The sequence below is a fragment of the Alexandromys fortis genome, unplaced genomic scaffold (assembly GCF_014885135.2).
Source record: "Alexandromys fortis isolate MF-2015 unplaced genomic scaffold, M_Fortis_MF-2015_v1.1 scaffold_29, whole genome shotgun sequence".
Lineage (NCBI taxonomy): Eukaryota > Metazoa > Chordata > Mammalia > Rodentia > Cricetidae > Alexandromys > Alexandromys fortis.
Genome location: NW_026067891.1, coordinates 10,090,563 through 10,112,415, shown reverse-complemented (window position 1 = coordinate 10,112,415; position 21,853 = coordinate 10,090,563).

Sequence of the window (21,853 nt, the reverse complement as noted above, 5' to 3'; positions counted from 1 at the left end):
GTTGGGCTGCGAGTCAGGAGAGCCGGTGGGGTCTGCAGCCAGGCTGCCTGCCATATGTTGTTCCTTACAATTAGCAGGTGCTGGAGGTGCAGGGTAGACAGCCAGCGGCCAAGGCAGCTGCTTCTGCCTAAGATGCTCTCACAGGCCACTCCTGGAACTTAAGAAGGGAAAGAAGGTGGGGAGAAGTGAAATCTAACCTCAAGGGGCGCTATGATGGGATGGGGAGGGGGAAGGGGCCTTCGCTTCAGATTGTTCCGCACTTACTGACGAACCCTGACAGGTCTATGGCATGTGGAGGTTATTTTAGTACAAGCCTTTTGCTGTCTACTGTAACACACTATGGAGTGAACAGTAAAAATGTTAGTTCTTCCAGGAACAATTAGCATTATCAATTATGTTACTTTCACCTTTATTTTTACAGATGTTTCTTTTCATGCAAAACTGGCAAGCACTGAGATCTTAGATGTCCATTTGTTCGCTCTTTGATAAATGCACACACTGCAATCCACATGATTATCATAGTCTAGGACATTGCCATTGCTCAAAAGCCTTCTCTAGTTCCCTTTCTTAATAGGTCCCAGCCACCCTCTCCAGGCAAAAGAGCCAGGTCTTTATGTTTCTACTGTGGGACAGACATTGTATTGGAGGATTTTGTATGAACGAAGTGATACAGTGTGTCATATTTTGTCCCTTGCTTTTTCACTCAGCGTAACAAATTTGAGATTCATTCATGGAATGTACATCATAGGCTCTCCCCCCCCCCTTTTTTTTAAAATTACCAAAAAGCCTTTGTTGCTTGGACACACCATAGTCTGCTTATCTGTTCTAGTTATAGATACCTGGGTTGCTGAACTGAGGCTCAGAGGAGAAGGGAACAAGGTGGCAGCTTTCTGTCATCTGAGTTGCATTCAGTCAGCTGTAACTATGTCACTGCAGTTTGATTGTGTTTGACTCTTCTTCCAGATCTCTTTTGCTCTCTCCCTCTTCCCTGTACCAGGCATTGAGATCCCCCACACAAGACACCTTGTTGCTGGAGGCTGTGGTTGGTGGAAGAGATAAGCAACCCACCCACGCTGATGTCACATGCATAATTACAGGGGCTGTAAGAAACCATGGTTAGTAGGGCAGTGGTGGCATTTGCCTTTCATCCCAGTCCTTGGGAGGCAGGGGCAGCAGATCTATGTATGATCCAGGCCAGCCTAGTCTATAGAATGAGTTCCAGATAGGCAGGGCCACACAGAGAAACCCTGTCTTGAAAAACAAAAACATCAACCAACCAAACAAACAAAAACAAAAGAACAACAATGAAAAGGAAGAAGCCCTGGCAACTGGTGTCAAAGGGGATCAGGGAGGGTCTTTCCAGGGACATTAAGCTCAGAGAAAATGCCATTCCTGTCAGTCATCAGGGTTAAGAGGGTATAGACTATGCAAGCAGAAAGAACAGCCTCTGAGGCTGGAGAGAGCATGGTGCATTAAGAACCCTCTGGTACAACAGCTCTCAACCTATAGGTGCCAACCTCCATAGAAGTCACATATCAGATATTCTACATAGCAGATATTTATATTAAGATTCATAACAGTAGAAAAATTAGTTATGAAGTAGCAATGAATGATTTTATGTTTGGAAGGGTCACCATATCATGAGGAACTGTGTTAAAAAGTTGCAACATTAGGCATGGTGAGAACCACCGAACATGGCATGTAGTAGGAGCCAGATACATGCAGTAAGAATTCAACAAGGGCTTTTCTTCTTTCCTTCTGGGAAAAATGGGGCGACTGGATGTTATTTTGAAAAGCGGTTACCAATAAAATGTTTCCTCACTCAGTTTATACTAATTAAAAGTCTGATAAAAAGTCTAGTAGGTGCCATAGATGGCTACTAACTTAGGGCTGAGCAACATGTCGAATATTTTTACGTTTATCACAAGCCCCACAACTTTCCCCTGAAGAGGATCATGATACCCATTTTGCACATTAGGAAACTGAGACTCCCAATGTGAACTGGTACGTTTAGGACAGTACACCCTGGTAGTGACATCATCAGGGTCCAAGCTTATGTGCCTTCAAGGATCATGTTCTTTTCCACTTGTCTCTGACTGCCTGCTTCTCGGCTAGAAGAAGGAGAAGTTCCTAGAAGCAAGGAACTGGGAAGATGTAATGGCTCTAGTCTGTTAGTGTCCCCAAGTTAAATTCAGTTCAAATTGCTTCCTAATGAAAGTTGCCCAGCTACACTCTGGGTGAGATCCGTTATGGAATAACTGACAGGCAGAGATTGCCAATACAGAGTCATTAATGTGGAGTAATCATGAGTGATAAGAGACGAAGATCTGAAGTGAACTATTAAATGACAATATCATTTTCTTGTCTTCTTCCCTTATGCACACTGACAGGAAGAGAGCTGACACGATAATTTTATAAAACTCTCTGACACTTCCTGTTAACTCCCCTCCATTAGCTTAGTGTGATAATTGGCGAGAACAGACACATCAGAAGAGGAGACATTCTCCTGAAAGATGGAAAGCGGCTTCACGATGGGGCGTAGGACCCTCTGTCTACCCTCCTGGGGAGATGCTCAGCAGATAAAGCTCTTGTTTTGTAAGCGTGAGGACTTGGGTTTGGGTCCCCAGAAGCCAGAGAAAGCTGGGCATGACAGCATGCATCTGTAGCCTCAGTGCTCTTAAGGTGGGTTGGCGGCTTAGACAGGAGAATACCCAGAACTCAGGTCGGCTAGTGTACTGTACGGCAGCAAATGACTGTGCCTCAAACAAGGCAGAAGCCAAAGACTCACCCTAGGTTGTTCCCTGACCTCTGCACTGTGGTATCAGTGGACCTACACACACACACACACACACGCACACACACACACACACACAGGCACACACATACACACACATACACACACACATACACACACCTTAATGGTATGTGAAAGATTAAGCATTTCCTTTGTCAAATCTAGTAATATAAATTCCATCCCCAAGATCCTTAAAAGCACAGAAGGAAAGTAGACTTTTGGCCTCTGGTCTTTTGTGTTCTCCTTTCTGTTGCCATTACTCCTCATCACTATACTTCTCTGCTTCACCCATCCTTCAAGGCCCAGTGAATTTTCACACAGCTTCTACATATATTTAGTTTCCCTGACTTTAACTTGAAGTCCAGAGTTTGCTTAGGACTATGTGTAGCTTGGGAGCAGAGATCTATAATTTCTCTTTAACTGAGAAATTTAATATCTTAGACTTGTAATTATTTCTTGTATTGAGAAACATGAGACCAGGGGCCTAAATGAATGAAGCCGAACATTCATTGGAATTATCTAAAACTTGATTAAATGATCTTGCCTTAGGTCTCGGCGGTATAAGTGAAAACAGTGTTATGGGATGAATTGTCTTTCCAAATTTCTCTATTGATATCCTAATACCCAGAGCTTCAGAATGGAACCATAGTGGGGCCAAGAGTCCTTAAAGAGGTGGCTTAAAATGAGATCTTTGGTGCTCTCTAATTCAGAACGGTGACTACCCTCAAAAGAAGTAAGAGAAGGAGAGAGAAGACGTGAACACAGAGGGAAGACACTGGAAGGAGAAGTCTGTTTAAAAGTCTAGGAGAGAGGCACAAAGCAGTTTCCTCAGTAGGAACTAACCTTGTCAACTCCTTGACCTTGGAGAGGTCTCTCAAATGGTAAGGAAATAAGTGTGTCTTGTGGTCTTTGTTCCAGCATCTCTAGCAAACTAAACAGCAATAGGCTAGGCAATTCAAATATCAACTGACCATAGCTATCTAGGTCTGGAGACACGGCTCAGTTGGTAAAAAGACTGTTTTTAATCAAGTGACTTGATATTTGAAGGTATTGAACCTTATCTGGGAACACCATGACTGAATCTGTGCTAAACTTTGGTACAAATAGATCAATTACCTTTCTATTATTGCAGTTCTCAGAATAACCCCAGGAACACTGGCGACTCCTATCTGAGTGAGTGGATAGCTCCTCCACCCATGCATTCTCTTATTTGACCACTCAGTCGCTGAAGTTAGAATTTAGAAAAGTACTACAGTATAGTGAAAGCAAGTCTCTGGATTAAAATTACATCTGCCATAAGCTCTGGGAATTTTAGCCTCTCTGAGCCTTGTTTGGATTGGACTGAATGGAGGGACTGTACCCATTCCTATTGTCTGTGCCAGAGTGACACACAGCAGGAATTTTGATGCAGTGTGACATAGGCCAATAGACTCACCGAACTGAGGAAAGTTTATTAACTTAACAGTCAATTTGCTGGACTAGATAGGTTCTTCAAAAAGATGGAAATGTCTACAAACTTCCACGTTAAGCACCACTGGAACATCTTACCTCTTTTCCTTCCTCCCCATCTCTTTCTTCTTTTGTCTCCTCTTCTTGTTTTCTTCCCTTCCCTTCCTTCCCTCCTTCCCCTCTCTTTTCTCTTCTAGCCTTTTTTCTCACCATAACAATTTATTTCCTGTTGAGGGTAGAACTATACACTCCCCAAACAGATGCTTAATTTAATATTGTTATGTGTCCCCTTCATTTGGAAATACGGTCTCTGTGGATATAATTTAGATGTAAGCTGAGGTCATACTGGAAGAAGGTGGGCCCAGAATCCAGTTTAATTGGTGTCATTAAAGTTGTAGTGATACAGAAATGGGTAGATATGCAGGGGAGAATAACTTATGAAGACAAACACACAAAGGGCCAGGAACTACATGATCATGGAGACAGAGACTGGTGGGGGAGTCTCCAAGCCTGGGAGCACTAGCTACAATGTGAGGCTAGGAGACTGGCTTCATGGCTGATTTCAGATTTCCGGCCTCTGGGAGATTTGAGAAAATGTATTGTCTCAATTCACATAGTGTGTTACCTTACTATGGCAGCCCTAGAAAAATAACATTTCTCCGGGGCAGAGTTTTATTAGAGAGGTACCTGTTGCCGGCAGTGGAGTCTTGGTTTGCCTGCTGTCTTGGTTCTGGGATTCCTCTCTTACCTACCTACTTTACCACCTCATTTTTTCCTAGCACTGAGGATATATTCAGAATATCCAGGGATGGTCCTCCCATTGGGCCAGTGTGCTGGTGTCTTGCTTCAGAGCTAAACAGTGCTGCTAACAAACCAGCTAATGGAGCCTGGAGTGCCGCTCTCTATCCAAGCACTTGGTTTCTGGGTCAGACTGTCTCCCGCCGGAAATCTACTTTCCGGACGGGCAGGATCCATGTTCTTTATGTTTGTTTTCGGTGGAATTGCTTGACCTTGGAGTGGAGGAAATTTACTCCTCAGCGTTCTGTCTCAAATGCTCTTGAAAGTCATCCTTCAGTTCTGAAATACCATCAGGGTGGTGGCTCTGCCTGTCCTGAGCCTGCCTGCCTCCAGCAGCCTCCAAATCATCTGCGGGACAAGGCAAGGTTGTGCCTTCTCTCTTGTCTTATTTATTGGCACATTAAGACCACTAATCACAATTAAAAATAACGATGCCATCAAGATTATTCAAATCAGGGACAACCAATTTCAACTACCATTACCTGGAGATGGAATTATGGATTCTGCTCTGTCTTCAGCGCTTTTAAAGGACTCCTCTTTCCATTATCCCTCCACCCCCCATCAGACTCCTGAATTATACCGGGAATTACCTTAATATGTAAAGTCACTTCTAAATGAACTCTGTCTTGCTACTTTTGCTTTGTCTGTCCTCCAGTCCCAACATCTCCCTTGGTAGCCTTCAGGTGTCAAGATGGGTCATTTTCAGTCCAACACCTGCTGTTGTTCTTGCAAGCATCACCCCCCCCCCCCAACTCAGGGTAGATTGTTCTTGGGGTGAGTCAGTACTTTGCTTGTCTGGGTCCTTTCCATGGCAATAAAGTTCTATGTTTCTGCACATACCAAATACCTGCAATTTTTATTCCTCAAGCACCCATGAGTTTTTCATAATGTTAGAAACAGGAATAAAATTAGTCCTTGTCTTTCTCTTTCTCTGTAGGTCTCTGGGATGGTGGAAGGGAGGGCTTCAGGGCAAACTTTTCTTTGTAAGTCAAATTCTAGCTGAGGTTGGAGTGATGAGAATAAAGAAACCTGGCAGTTGGGTTGAGGCAAGTAGGAAAGAGATGAACCATACAGAGTGGGAAGTTGGTGGGACTGGGTGGCAATGAGAACAGGAGTGTGGTGTAGCACACGGGGAGGGCAGATTATGCAGGGTGTTGCTGAAGAAGGGCTTCCCACACTGTACCTGCAATGCAGAAAACTTGAGAAACCTTTGAAACAGACACAGGGCCATCCTTTCTGCTTAGGAGATGCGCATCTGCCTGTCCTCTTCTTGGGAGAGTGCAGATATGGTAGAGGCTCACTTTGGTTTCTTTCCCTTGTCATTGTCAGCTGCTTACACATTTCACTGATGTGTATCTGTAGTGACCTCTTTTCTCTATCCTTCCTCTCCAGCCCTCACAACAGCGAGAGAGCAGCGGCCACAAGCTGGGGCTGTCGCTATGACCTCCCAGTCTCTCCCCCTTCTCCTCTGTGCCACAGCTAGAACGCTCACATTCCTTTGAGTGGGAGCTAAGCAGTCTGGGGAGACATTCAGCGAGTAAAGTGCTTGCTGGACAACCATGAGGACCCAAGTTTATACTCAGCACCATGTAAAAGCTGGGAATGGTAGCTGTGCCTATAATTCCAGAGCCAGGGAGTCAGAGACAGGAGGGTGCTCATGATTAGCTGAGCTGATGAGCTCCACATTCAGTGAGAGACTGTTTCAAAAACTAAGGTGGAAAGTCACTGAGGAAGTTACCTGATATTAATGTCTGGCCTCTAGATTCACGAGGATATGTGCTTGTGCACACATACATGCATATACAAATGCATTCATGCATGCACATACAGAAAGAGAGAGGAGGGGTTGACTCGGGCATTGAGGGATTTTCTGCCCTTCTTCCACTCTTCCGTAATGACCTGCTAGACCTCACTAGACTCTGAGAACTTGTTTCCTCCCTCAGAAAAAGGACATGGTAAAAACTTACCTTCTGGGACCGCTGTGAGGATTAAAAGAAATAATTCATGTTACAAAGCAGACTCAAAGGGTGTTATGTAGGATAATGACTACTTAAAGCTTATTTCCTTTAATCCAGTTCTAGTTGTTCATGGATTAGATTTTGAGATCTTCAATGACATTGAACGAGGCACATATCTCTGATTTTCTAGGACTTGGCAAGCTATTGGTACTCATTTCATGTCATCTGACCCGGTGGATAAGCTTGCTGTACTTTGAAATGAACAGTGGAGGGAATGAGAAGAATGTTTAAAAGACAATGAAGTGATTATGACCTTGTGGATGTGTCCTTACCACCCTCCTTGTCCCTTTAACTTGGCTGCTTTTGAGTCCAATCATTTCTGGAGCTCATCGCTCTTCTGAAAAGCAAGGTAAGATGAGGCTTTCACTCAGCCCCAAGCTGAGACTGACACCGAATCTTCTTTTAGTCATTAATTCCCCTGCCCACTCCAGTGGCTGATTTATAGATTTTTGGTTTAATATGATCAATATTATCCAATTCTGGAAATTAAAAAATAAATTTATTTTTTAAAAAATGACAAGGGGTAAAAGCGTATCAGGAAAATAAAATAACTCTAGAGAGGTCCGTGAGGCAGGTGAGGTGTCCATATGGTCACCAAGGTCCCCTACATTCACAAGGGCACAATAGGTTGAAAACAAACATTCTAACAAAGTCTTCAGTGGTGGCAATACATGAAGGGCCACTAGGATGCCAGCCCATTTCCTGTGCTGCATCTCTGTCTTCAATCGTGTGGAATAACCCTTTGTATTTGGTAGAACGGGAATCTCATTTTTCTCCCATGAAACATTTCCCTTCCTCCCTCTCTCCCTCCGTTCTGCCCTTCCTCCCTCTCTCCCCCTCTCTCAGAATTACAGAATGAGATCACTGACCCCTATGGTAAAATGGAAGCTCTTCGGCAGGACACAGAAGCAAGTCTTTGCCTGGCTTCAGTTCTGACCTGTCTTGTGTGTTGAGCACAGACACAAATGTAATGACCATTTTCCATTATCCCCCTCCTGCATATGCTGGCACCTAGAACCCCTCTCCTTTTAAAATTGTCTTTTATTTATTTATTGGGGATGCAGCTACAGAGGTCAGAAGACAACTTGTAGGGATCAGTTCTTTTCTTCCACCATATGGATCCTGGGAATCGAATTAAGTGTTGTCAGACTTGGAGGCAAGCACTTTCACTCATGAAGCCCCCTCACCTGTCCCTAACAAACCTTTCTCAATATTTTTCCCAGCTGAGTATGCATGCTAGCTTGCACCTATGTAGTTGTGTTTATGTGTGTGCACATGCAAGTGTGCATGTGTGTCTGCAGGTACATACATGCACATGCTGAATTGATTAATTTCACCATATCTTTCAAGTCTTTGCTCAGATATCACTTTCTATAGGAAGCCTTCTATGCCTTGCATATGGTTGAGCACAACCATATGACCTTAGCCCTAAACTCTTTACTCCTAGTAAATAATCCCCTGGCACTCCCTGCTTGTCCCATTACAGCTACTTAGGACTCTGCCATAACTGCCCTTTGTTCTTCTAGATATTTCAGTTAAGGCCAAAGTTGCATTTATTCATTAGCATATCTCTTTCATGTAGCACAATGCAAAGTGTTTATTAGGAGCCCAATAAACATTTATGGAACCACTTCTATGGGCCCAGATCAGTAATCCTAGCTACTTGTGATGCTGAGGATTGGAAGTTTAAGGCAAACCTTAGATTTTGTATCAAAAAATAAAACAAAATATAAAGAAAATGGGCTACAGAAATAGTTGTAGGTTTCTTGCCTAGCTTACATATGATGCCCTGGGTTCAAATCTCAGAACAACAAAAAGAAATACTAAGAAAAACAACTGGTTTCATGGGTGTTCCGCACAGTAAGTATGACTATAGACAGCCTCTCAGGGAATATTTCCTCACAATTATTTCCAAGATGGAATGCCGATAAGAAGGTGACATCTTCCCCGACATTGTCTTCATTAACCTACTCTTCAAATGGAGTCGGAAAGCTTGTTTTCTCACAAAGGCTATGCTAGGTCTCAGGGGCTCAGCTCCTAAGACTCGGTGCTGGTTTCAGAGATTCAAATCCAGGAGCCAGCATGTTCTGGGGCTTGGTTCTTCCTCAGTACCTTACTGTCAATTCTATAATGGTCTGGGTATCCAATATGTTGTTGCATGAAGTAAAATGAAATAATATCAGGATGCACACATATTAGAGTATGAGTATATCAGGAAAAGCAAACAGTTATCCTGTACACAGGGAAAGTTTCCAGTGCAGGACCCAGATATGGAAGCAGAGCCACTCAGTTGACTACTGGTCACAGCTGGGTTCAAATCCCTTCCATAATGTGATGCCATTTTAGATGGTCAATGTAGTTTCTATATTTGGAAAATCGGGTAGCAGGGTCCGCCTCATTTGAGTCTTCTGAGAATTCCGTGAATGAATTAGAAATCTTTTTCCTATAGAGGAAAACATTTACTAGATGTCAGGTCACAATAATCATGTACAGAGGGCGAAGGTAGCACACTGTGTGTGGGGATGGCAAGAGTGGCATGTGTGTGCAATGTTTGAGTTCTTTTCTATGGCCATGATAAATATGACACAAATGACTTTAGAGAGGAGAGACTCCATCTGACTTTCAAGGCTTTATCTTTGTAGATCCGCCTGCGCATATTAGGCTTTATCCCATTATTTCTGGGAAGTCAAGGCAGGAACTTAAAGCCTCATGTTCACAGTCAAGAGCAGAGAGAGAATAAATGCATGGATCCTGTTCTCTTGGTACTCAGTCGTTTTCTGTTTTTCCACAGGTCAGGGCTCAGCTCATGAAACGGTGCTGCTCTCTTTCAAAGTGGGTCTTCCCTCCTCAATTAACAATGGAGACAATCTTCCACGCCCACGCCTACGGTTAGCCTTGATCCAGGTGATTCTCCACTAAGACTTTCCTCTAGGTTGTTCTAGGTGGTGTCACGTTGAACACGAGCCAGTGGGGATTGGTATTAGAGCGGGATTGGGCTGTGAATGGGAGTTGTGTGTGTGTGTGTGTGTGTGTGTGTGTGTTCTGTGCTTGAGCACTACTTGGTTAGGTACAGTGGGAAGCCCCTCAGGATTACCAGCAATAGATGGCATAATTATATTTGCCGTTTTTTTTTTTTTAACTGGTAGCAGTAGAAATTTCTTGAGAAGAAAAGAAAGGGGAGAGGGAAGGAGGAAAATGGACAGAAATAAAGGAGAAAAAAAGCTGGGAGTGGGGGAAGAGGGCACGGTGAGGGAGGCAGGAACAAACTGCAGATGCTGCCAGGCTCTCAGGCTCACATCCAGATTAGTGAGGAGTCCTAGGACTGGCCTAGGGGCTCAACCACCTGGGAGCTGTCAGGGTGATTTACAGGTTTCTGACTCAGGGTCTAGTTGAATGATGAGGAATGAGCTCCCAGTGGCTACTCCTATAGAATACCGCCTGGGCTGTGGAGGGCTACCCGTCTCAGGCCTCACTCAGTTCTGCACACTGCAGGTGCCAATTACCCAGGGTCAAAGCACAAGAACAGCCTGCCCTGGGGTATGCTTCGCAACCTCTGGACATTCCGCTGATCTTGCAAGAGCACATCTCTGCAATGTCACAACAGGGTGGGTTGATCTGCAAGGCTGCCATCCCCCTTTCCCTTCAGGTAGTAAATCCAAAGATATTTTTCTAGCTTTAATTTATTTTTTAAAGTAGCATTATGAGCCTGTTAATAAAAGGTACACTTAGTCCTAGCCCGACTGTCACTCAGTCTCTTGCTTCTCTCCTCTTGCCCAGGAAAGTCTCTGGAAACAATGCCAGCTCCTTTCCAGCGGCACATAAAAGGGTTTATAGATCTCCAGTTCCCTACAACTCAGCCCAAAGTAGCTCTCACTTGACAGTCGTCAGAAATCAGCGCTGCTCCCGTCTCCACTGGGCGGGCTCCAGCCTTCACAAGGTCAGCCTCTGTTCCACCGCTGTTGGGATCACACCGGCCATGGCTGTGTGGATGGCTCTCCCTTGGAGGACGCCTCCATCTTAAACAGCTCTTGCTAGAAGCTTACACTTGTCAAACAGACTGAAGTTTCCCCTGAACTTGGTTGGGGGCTCAGATATGAGAAACCAGGCTGGGCTGTTTGCAGCAAACCTGTTCAAGTTGATGGAGTTGATGCAGTGAAGGATTATGGGAAGGGGAAAGCCATTTTATATCAGCATATCTCTGGTTAATTCTGTCCTAGATGTGATCCCAGGCATTTGTCCAGAAGCCACAGACACATAATCTCTTTGCAATTTCTGTGTTTCTTATGTATGTCTGTGACTGGAGGGGTTGTTTCATTTAATAGGAAAAAATGAGGAAAAAGTTGCTTTTTAGCAGGCTTTCTCAACCTCAGCATCACTGATACTTTTGGTCCTAAAAGTCTCTATGGCGGTCAGACTGTTGACTGTGGGATGTCAGTAGCAGTCTGCTCTCCATGTTGACAACTGAACATGCAGTCAGGTATGAGCAGTGTCCAGACATTGCCCGAATCAATTTGTGCTGAGAAGGGCTGCCCTGAAGCATGCCTTTGCGACATGGGTGTGGCAGGCTGCCAAACAGGGACAACATACTTTAGGCAATAAAAATCTCTTTAGGCATAAAGTACAGATCTACAAGGAGAACACAAATAGATTTGCGGTCTGTCTGAGGTGTGTGAATTTTGTGGCAGCTCGCTGATTAGGGACCAATGTAAGTATTACAGCTCTGAAGCAAAAGGTGTCCTGGCAGTTGGGAGCCAAGGAATACCACAGAGTCACACCGCACAACAAATTTCACACAAGAGATTTACTGGGAGGGAAAACCCCAGGAGGGTGGCTGCCTCTGCTTGGGTGAGAAGCAGCGGAGAATTGACCTGAAGACAGGGTTTATAAGGGATTTCTTGTGGGGGTGGGATCAGGGTGGAGATTTCCAGGATGGGAATTGGTGAAATTTCAAGTCCGGAGCTTGGACATTTTACTCTATAAAATGGGGGCTGGGCCCAGATGTTAGGGCAGTTAGAGTGTTCTGTGGATAGAACCTGGTGGTTGGAGGTCCTCAGTGGAGGGTCCTGGCTACTTCTGTGCCTCAAAGGCCGTATAACCACCACCATCATGATCATCACTGTGATTATGACCACTGCCACCAGCATCACACAACTGCAAGCTTTCATTGCCATCATCTTCATCACCTCCGACACTGTACCCAGTGCCATCACCATTGTCATTGTCTTCGTTGACACTATCACCACCACCAGGCCCATACTACCACTACCAGCCTTGTTATCATCAGTCCTGTCTTACCATCACTGACACCATCAAGAGCTGTACCACTGCTACCACCATCATCAGTCACCACCACAAGCATCATTATAATCATCCTCATTATTATCACTATCACCACTACCAGCATATCTTTACCAACACCACTATTGTGACTGTGACCATAGTCATCATTATCTCTCCATGCTTCATACAGGCCATGAATGTGTTGGACATATGCATTATTCTGTAGTGAATACTTACATTTTGCTTAGAGCTTGGATAAGCTGTTCCTTTTTTTTTTTGAGAAGCTTTCTCTTATAATTGGCAGAATGATGTGCTTCTTTTGCTGTGCTCAAGGTGTAGACTTTCCAAGAGCAGAACCTATTTGTAGTCGTTTTGTTGACTTCTCATCTCTTTGTACTTGGCAACCTGTGAATATGCAATAGAAGCTCTCCATGAATCAATGCCAACCCAAGTTAGTGGAAGCTTTTCATTGGGAAGTTAGCAGTGTGGCTTACCAATGCCTGTATTTTATCTTCTGGCAGCTTTGAAGTCACAGAGGTTTTAGTTCAAATCCAAGCTCTGCCACTATGTGGTAGACTTAATATCTCACAATGAACTCTGTAAAATAAAGATGAGATCATCTGTAAAACTTAGAAACTGTTACTACTTTCTCTATGGACTTGTACAAGATACTTATCTCAGCCTTTGTTTCTATATCTGTAAAATATGGATTGCACAGAACATGACATACACAGTATGAAGATTAAATGAGATTATGCAGATACTTTAACACACTGACAGGTACATAGTATGAACTCAGTAGATGCTTGGTAAATGAGACAAGTAGGCTATTGATGTAGCTGAGTAATCATAACTGAGGAAATACCTTATACTTATCATAAAACATTTGAACAATATGTGAAAATTGCTTAGGTTCCTACCACCCTGACTTAAAATCTTTCAGTATCTGGTGACTTTCCTTTCATAAAGATAGCAAGCAGCGTACAGTGCTTATTAACACAGGGAATCATGTTAAATTTCAAGATTATCACTCAAGTAATTAGGAAGCTTTTTGTTTCTCAGCAAAAATAAAGAATAAGAATGACAAAGGCATTTGTCTTAGTGTTCTATTGCTTGGAAAATGCATCATGACCAAGGCAATTCTTATAAGACAAAAGACTTAATTGGGAAGCAGACAGGCATGGTGCTAGGTCAGTAGCTGAGAGCTTTGCATCTTGATTCCCTAGGAAAAAGAGAGAGAGAGACTAGGTCTGGTGTGGTGTGGGCTTTTAAATTTCAAAGCCCACCCTCAGTGACACACTTCCTCCACTAAGGCCACACCTTCTAATCCTTCCCAAACAGTTCCACTGATTGGGGAACCAAGTATTCAAACATATGGAGCTATGGGGGCTGTTCTCATTCAAGCCCCCACAATCCATCAGGGGACTGAGTTAATGGTGAGTTAGTATTTATAATAAGTATGCACTGAATAGATACGTAATGTGCATGAGTTAGTATTTATAATAACATGAACAAATATGAAATGTACAATATACTATATTTTAAAGGAAAATCATGCTTCCCGGCCCACTCACCACCACTGCAATGTTAGATGATGTCAACACCCCTTTCTATTAGCCTATGTGATCATGCAGAGCTGTTGATAATTGCTTGTTTTTTTTAAAATTGTGCTCCTGTTATGCATACCTCCCTGGAATGTGACTTTGATTTTTAGCTTACAGTGCATCTACCATGGAATCTGATCTGCCACAATAATTGGTGTCAACAAGTGACTACATAATCATTATTCTACAGCAGACATGCAAATCCTTTAATGCAGCCATTCGCCTGGAAATGGTCATTTTATTTGTTTGTTGAAAAAACTTAAGCAATAAATGTTATATTGGAAAGATAGGGGAGGGGCCAGCCAGACTGATTTTTATTTCTGGACCAGAGTCTGCTTTGTGTGGTGAGCTATGGATTTGATGCATGTAGCAAGAAGTTCATTTTGAGTTAAGTAACTATCTGGAATCAGCCAACAGTTAGATAATTGACCCAATTTAATTTTCCTATAGAAGGGACAACTGCTGGTTTGCTGCCTGATGTATAGGTATGTCACTGAGTGTATTACAAACCAGTCAGCTAAGTATGAAGCTATTATTACTAATTAAAATCACTTTCCTGTAGAGTCCTCACCTCCTCCACCGCCCGTAGCACACCTGCCCACATTTCCTAGGATTCACCCCGTTGGGAACGGTTAATGTGAGCTGGAAATCAATAGCTCAATTAACAATCAGGATTGGGCTTCCAGGCAACAGAGATCAGGATCAATAACTTATGTTCAGTGAAATTAAAGGTAGTTGTTAAGCCAAGTGTTTAAAAGCTATGGATGTTGACTGTAAGGACGTGCATCAAAGCCCTTCAGGCTCCTCCGTCGAGGAAGAGAAGCCCATTTTTCCCTGGTCTGTCTTCCACATGGATGGGCACCCAATGAAGCAAGCATGTTCTTACAATTTTTTCTTTCTGAAATAAATCTCCTGGCCTCAGGACTGCTGCGGGCATCTGAGCTGTCTTTTGGAGACTTTCCTTTCATTAAGCACTGTGAGCAAAAGCAGAGTTGCAGAATCCTAGCTCAGTGTCTTCAGCATCTTCTGGGAGGCCGATGAATAAAGTTTCCTTGTGTCTTATATTTTTTTTGACATTCTTAAAATTATACCTTTTTACCATTTGACCAACAGTTGATGAGCACCTGCTGTGGGCCTCTGAGCTTCACATTGAACTTCCTGTGAGTTGGACTGTGTGTGTTAGCTTTACAATTGTTCTTTTAGCCAGTATTACTTGTAGCCCGTACAGTCTTACCCTTTCATGCCTCTCTTTCAGTCCATGTAGTAATTGTAACAGGTCCCCAGAACTTAGCATGACTAATGCCATGTCAGAAGTACCATTCTGATCTTAAAACCCAGTACATGGACCCCAACACTTGCCAAACTAGGAATAATGACCTAGTCCTTAATTACAGGAAGTCTCTAAATATACTAAGCTTCTATAGCTCTGCTTCTTGCTAACAGAAATGTGACAACCAGGACATTTTTTTTTTTGTGCATAAAAGACAAAGCGCTATAGAGCCCAGGGCTGCATGACTTGGGCAATAAAGACTTTCTTCTGGCTTTAAGAGTATCTGCCTGGTGGTCTCTGGTAGGCTTATCTCATGACATGATCATGTCATTAGGCTAGATTAAATGAAAGTAACAAGTATCTTCAGACAGGTGATAACACAACCAGCCAAAGTCTGTTGCTTGTAGGCAACAGTTTTGGGATATTCAAATGCCACAGCAGATCTCCAAGTGGGAACTAAGGTTCTTCTACTTTGCACATTTTTTCATCATCTACTGTCTGCTAATCAGACATATCTGTGTGGGAGTGGGGCAAGATAGCAGGGAGGAGGTGACCCATCACTTCTTAAGTATCTGGCCTCAGAAAGGCAGTCAGTAACCTGCTTCAGCCCCATTACCTGGATGTCAACCACCATCCTAACTACAAGGGAACCAAGGGTAAAAACTCTGTATATTATGTCAAAGAAATAAAATAGGAGAGGGCAGACTTTGGAAGACAGAGAGAAAATAGGTTCCAAAGAAGGTCAGAAGTGGGCATCAGATCCTCTGGAAACTGGAATTAACAGGGGGTTGTGAGCCTCCTGATTTGTGTGCTCACAAATGCACTTGGACTTGACATAATATTGGAATGAGCCCTTAACTGATGAGTCATATCTCCTGTTCCCTTTCTTCATTTGGGCACCCTTAAAGGAAACTCATTTTTTTTTAAGATGAGATGGTTAACATCTCTAAGCATAAATATAAACATATGACTCAGATCTGGAGAAACATGGTCCTTCTTGGGATAGGTCACAAATAAATGGTTCTGTGGGTATCCTCCCATCGTTCTGTCTACCTGTTAACCTCATGGTCCTGACACCATGGGCCCAGAATCAGTGGCTCTAAAGAACCAGAACTAGAACCCCTGGAACTGTGTGCCCGAAGCCAACAAGCCATTCCTTTAAATAATTACCTTGTGCATTTTGGTCACAGCTTCTCAAGGCTATGCAACATGATAAGAAAACTCCAGCTTAATCTTACCTTTACTTATGTCATTTAAAAATATCAAAACAAAGCTGGGAGGGAGATAGCTCAGTTGATAACGTGTTTGTTTTGCAAGTGCAAAAACTTGAGTTTGATCTCCAGAAATCACAAACACACACACACACACACACACACACACACACACACACACACAGAGAGAGAGAGAGAGAGAGAGAGAGAGAGAGACAGAGAGACAGAGAGAGAGAGATAGAGAGAGTTGTGATAGCGTATATTTTTAATCATAGCACCCAGAAAGCATAGATAAGGAAACCTTTGGGTCTTTTAGCCAGCCAGCCTAGCCTCTTTGATGAGTCCCAGGCCAGTGAGAGACACCATCTCAAAAACAGAATTAAGGTGGGCTGCACCTGAGGAAGGACAGCTGTGGTTGCCCTCTGGTCACCTCAGGCACATGTACATATGCACATGCTTACCTGTGCATACAGTGAGCGCACACATGCGAACACACACAACATTCAGAATAAGCTACATATATTCATAATATATAAGATGATAAGAAGCACAGCAACTAAAATAAAAATTACTTATAAACTACAGGTAAGAACTGGTAACACTTATGCCTATTTTCTTTTTTTATTGCTTTATAAATAACACCAATCAAAATTTCCACTTCCTCCCCTCCTTACATTTCCCTCCTGCTCTCCCCTCCCCCTCCCCCTCCAGTCCTAAGAGAGGGCAGGGTACCCTGCCCTGTGGGAAGTCCAAGGCTCTCCCCTCCATCCAGGTTTAGGAAAGTATGCATCCAAATAGACTAGGATCCCAAGCAGCCAGTACATGCAGTAGAGACAAATCCCAGTGCCATTATTATTGGCTTCTCAGTCAGCCCCAATTGTCAGCCACATTCCAAGGGTCCAGTTTGATCACATGCTCGTTCAGTCCCAGTCCGGCTGGCTTTGATGGAAAAATGGTTAAAGAAAGTGTGGCACATCTACACATTAGAAAACTACTCAGCGGTAAAAAACAATGCCACTTGAAGTTTGCATGCAAATGGATGGAAATAGAAAACACTATCCTGAGTGAGATAATACAGACCCAAAAATATGAATATAGTATGTACTCACTCATAAGTGGATTCTAACCATAAACAAAGGACATTGAGCCTATAGTTCATGATCCTAGAGAAGCTAAGTAATTAGGTGAACCCAAAGAAAAACATATATAGATCCTCCTGGAAATTGAAAGCAGACAAGATTGCCAGGCAAAAGTTGGGAGCATGGGGGTGAGGGTGGGATCAGAGGAAGGGAAGAGGGGGAAAGAGAAGGGAGAAGGGGAGGGTTGGGGAGAGCTTGGGGGAGTGAGATGGTTGAGATGGAGGAAGAATGAATACAGGAGCAGGGAAGACGATATCTTAATTAAGGGGATCATTTTGGGATTGGCAAGAGGCTTGGCTCTAGAGGGGCTCCCAGGTGTCCACAGGGATGTCCCTAGCTAGGACCCTGGGCAGTGGAGGAGAGCTAGGACCCTGGCCTTGTCCTGTAGTCAGACTGATGACTATCTTGAATATTACCATAGAACTTTCATCTGGCGACAGAGGGAGATAGAGACAGAGACCCACATCAGAGCACTGGACTGAGCTCCCAAGGTCCAGTTGAAGAGCAGAAGGAGGGAGAAGATGAGCAAGGAAGTCAGGATCGCGAGGGGTTAGTCCACCCACTGAGACAGTGTACTTGATCTAATGGGAGCTCACAAAAGCCTATTTTCTTCTAAATATTTGCCCTGTTAATATTAGGTCAAATCAGGTGGGGGAAGGATGAAGGGAAAGAGTACAACTGGAACCAGGGGCATCTGTGGCACGAGCTAGAAACCCAGAGCAATGGAAACTCCCAGGAGTCTATGAGGGTGACCCTAGAGAAGACTCTTAGCAATAGGGGATACAGAGCCTGAACTGACCATCTCCTGTAAGCAGGCAAGACTTCCAGGGGAGGGACAGGGACACCAAACCAGCTACACACCCTTCGACCTACAATTTATTCTGCCTACAAGATGTGCTGGGGCAAAGATGGAGCAGAAACTGTGGGACTGACTAATGACTGGTTCAGATGGAGACCCGTACCCTGAGAGGGAACTCACTACTAAGGGTCAGGGCTCAGAGGTGAGATGCCCCACAGACCTAGGAAAGAACCAAACATACCTGGGAAAAAGCCAATGAAACGACCCCTAATCATACTCTGCTGAACTCACAGATCAGTGCCCAGCCCAGTGGACTCATTAGTGGACTGGCTGAACATAGTGGATAATGAGGACTACTGAGAACTCAAGAACAATGGCAATGGGTTTTTGATCCTACTGCACGTATTGGCTTTGTGGGAGCCTAGGCAGTTTGGATGCTCACCTTACTAGACCTGGATGGAGGTGGGTGGTCCTTGGACTTCCCACAATGCAGGGAACCCTGATTGCTCTTTGAGCTGACAAGGGAGGGGGNTGGATGCTCACCTTACTAGACCTGGATGGAGGTGGGTGGTCCTTGGACTTCCCACAGGGCAGGGAACCCTGATTGCTCTTTGGGCTGACGAGGGAGGGGGAGGGGGAGGGAAATGGGAGGTGGTGGCGGGGAAGAGGCAGAAATCTTTAATAAGCAAATAAATTAAAAATAGACTAGGGGCTGGAGAGGTGGCACTTGTTGCTCTTCCAAAGGACCCAGGTTCAAGACCCAGTACCCACATGGCAGCTCACAACTGTCTGTAACTCTAACTCCAGGGATTCAACACCCTTATACTTACATGCAGATAAAACAGAAATGCATGTAAAATATAAATAAATGAATATATCATTTAAAAATAGATTATACCACAAGATGATAAAGAATAAATATAAAATGTGAAAAATTAAAAAAAAAAGTCTTCACCCAACAACTGGTGGGAAACAGATGGAGAGACCCACAGCCAAACATGAGGCAGAGCTCGGGGGATCCTGAGGAAGAGGGGGAGAAAGGATTGTAGGAGTCAGAGGGGTCAAGGCACCACAGTAAAATCTACAGAACGAACTAACCTGGGCTCATAGGGGCTCACAGAGCCTGGACCAACAACTGGGGAGCCTGCATAGGACTGCCCTAGGTCCTCTGCACATATGTTACAGTTGTGTAGCTTGGTCTTCTTGTGGGACTCCTAACACTAGGAGCAGGGGCTGTCTCTGACTCTTCTGCCTGCTTTTCGACCCTATTCCTCCTACTAGATTGACTCATCCCATCTTAACAGAAGAGGAGGTGCCTTGTCTCACTGCAACTTGATATGCCACGAATGGCTAGTATCTTGGGAGGCCTATCCATATTTGGAGAAAACCAGAGGAGGAGGAGTAGATGGGGGTGGGGAGAGGTGGCTGCGGAGGAACTGGGAAAGAAAGGAAGAGGAACCTTCGGTTGGGAAGTAAAAAGAATAAATAAACAAAACAAACCAAAACATTATCAGGTCAAACACTGGGAAGTTTCGGTTTAACTGTGCACCATAAACCTTCTTCTCCACCATTAGGGCCCACTGCAGCCATTGTTTCCGGTGTCTGCACAATGTCCCCTTCTGCAGTTAGACTCTGACTCATTCAACCAGTTTTCAAGCGAATATTTATGTTGTTTTTAGCTTTGCAGTCTTATAAATAATGCTGGGATTACTAACTTTTAATTTCATATATTTTACCACTCCAGAAGTGAGAAACTGCCACAATAAAACCCCGAAAAAAGGAGCCACCTCCTCCAACCATCTCCAACGCTATCATAACCACAGTTAATATTTCCCTGTATTTTGTCCTAGCCTTTTCTCCCACACATAATTTTATGCTCACTTTTTCCCTGACTATAAAAGTGATATATGGTGAGTTTCTACAGATATGAAAGTACAGCAACAAGGAAGCAGGAGCAAAATATCATCCTTAATTCCTCTACCCAGAAGCAGCCACTTAGGAAGTCTTCGGCCTGTTTTCTCACATTATTGCTATTAATAGTGGTATTATTAATGGTTTCTTATTTTCTATAATGGAGGCCATGCTAAACCTCCAATCCTTATTTTTTTTCTTTCAAGTCTACATCCAGGTCTTCCTTCCTGTGTGTAAAAGCTTTAAGAGGTAGTTTAAAAGCATTGATTTTTTTATAATAAAATATTTTAATGACTGCACAACATCCCTTTGCACAGATCTGTCACAAGCAATTCACCATTCCCTGAAGAGTGATGGTTTTTAGCTGTAATGTGCTTTGCTGTACAAGTGACTTAGCACATACATTTTGGTCACATTCAGCTGGCTTCTTTAGGATGTGTTGCTAGGAGCAGCATTTCACGTCAGGTGTTAGAAGCACTGATGGTTTTAAAGTTGTCCATAGGCAGTTTCAAGCACAGGGAATGCCAGAGTGGATCTTCATTTCTACTTACTTTCATTCATTACATTTTATTTATTGTGCATGTAGCACGTGTGTGTGTGTGTGTAACACATGTGTGTGTGTGTGTGTATGTGTGCATTTGCTACAGCATGTGTGTGGAGGCCAGGGGACAACTGGGGGGGGGTTAATTCTCGCTTTCCATTTTTCACTAAGTGGGTCCTGGGACTGAATTCAGGCCATCAATTTTTACATGTTTAACATTTTAGCCACTGTGGTATCTTGCTGGCCCTATCTTCATTTATTGTTAGTATTATTTGTATAATGCAAAGGTTTCCATGGTGACATTTCCATATATTCATGTAATGTGCACTCACCATATTCAACCCCTCTGCTACTCTCTCTCCTACCTTTTATTGTTTCTTTGAGAATTTCACATCATGCACCCCAATCCCATCCATCTCTCGTCCCTCCATATGCTCCCTCCACCCTTGCAACCTCCCCCCAAAATAAAACAAAAACCTATTAAAAATAAAATTAAAACAAACCAACAAAGCCTCATCTCACTGTGGAAGCTTCAGCGTGTCTCAGTGTGTCACCCCGTCTACGCTTTTGCCCAAATAGCTTCACTTGAAAGTGTTCATTGCAATGAGTCATCGGTCTGCTTGGAGGCCTCTGGCTCCTGCTGCTCTGTCAATACTGGATTCTCACCGGGAGTCCTCTCAGATGCGTACCCTGTTGTTACCCTGTGTCAGGGAGAGCTTGCAGGTTTGGTTCTGCGGAACTGGTCCCTTCAAGTGCAGGTCATAGATGGGGTAGATGTTGGGTTGGCCAATTCAAAGAGTCCTGGATCTGGGCCTGCGTGGTAGGTGAGCTGGTCTGCCTGCCCACTCTCTTGCAGCCATATCAGGAGGGCCAGCTCTCCAGCACTGCCCTGGAGAGGGATGGGGCCAGCTCTTCCAAGAGGAGTGCTGCAGTCAGTGAGGGTGGGGCCAGCTTTGCCCAGGCCCTAGATAACAACATGGACGCAGGCGGCAGTCCAGACCAGGAACCATAAGCATGGTCTTTGGTGATAACATTGGCC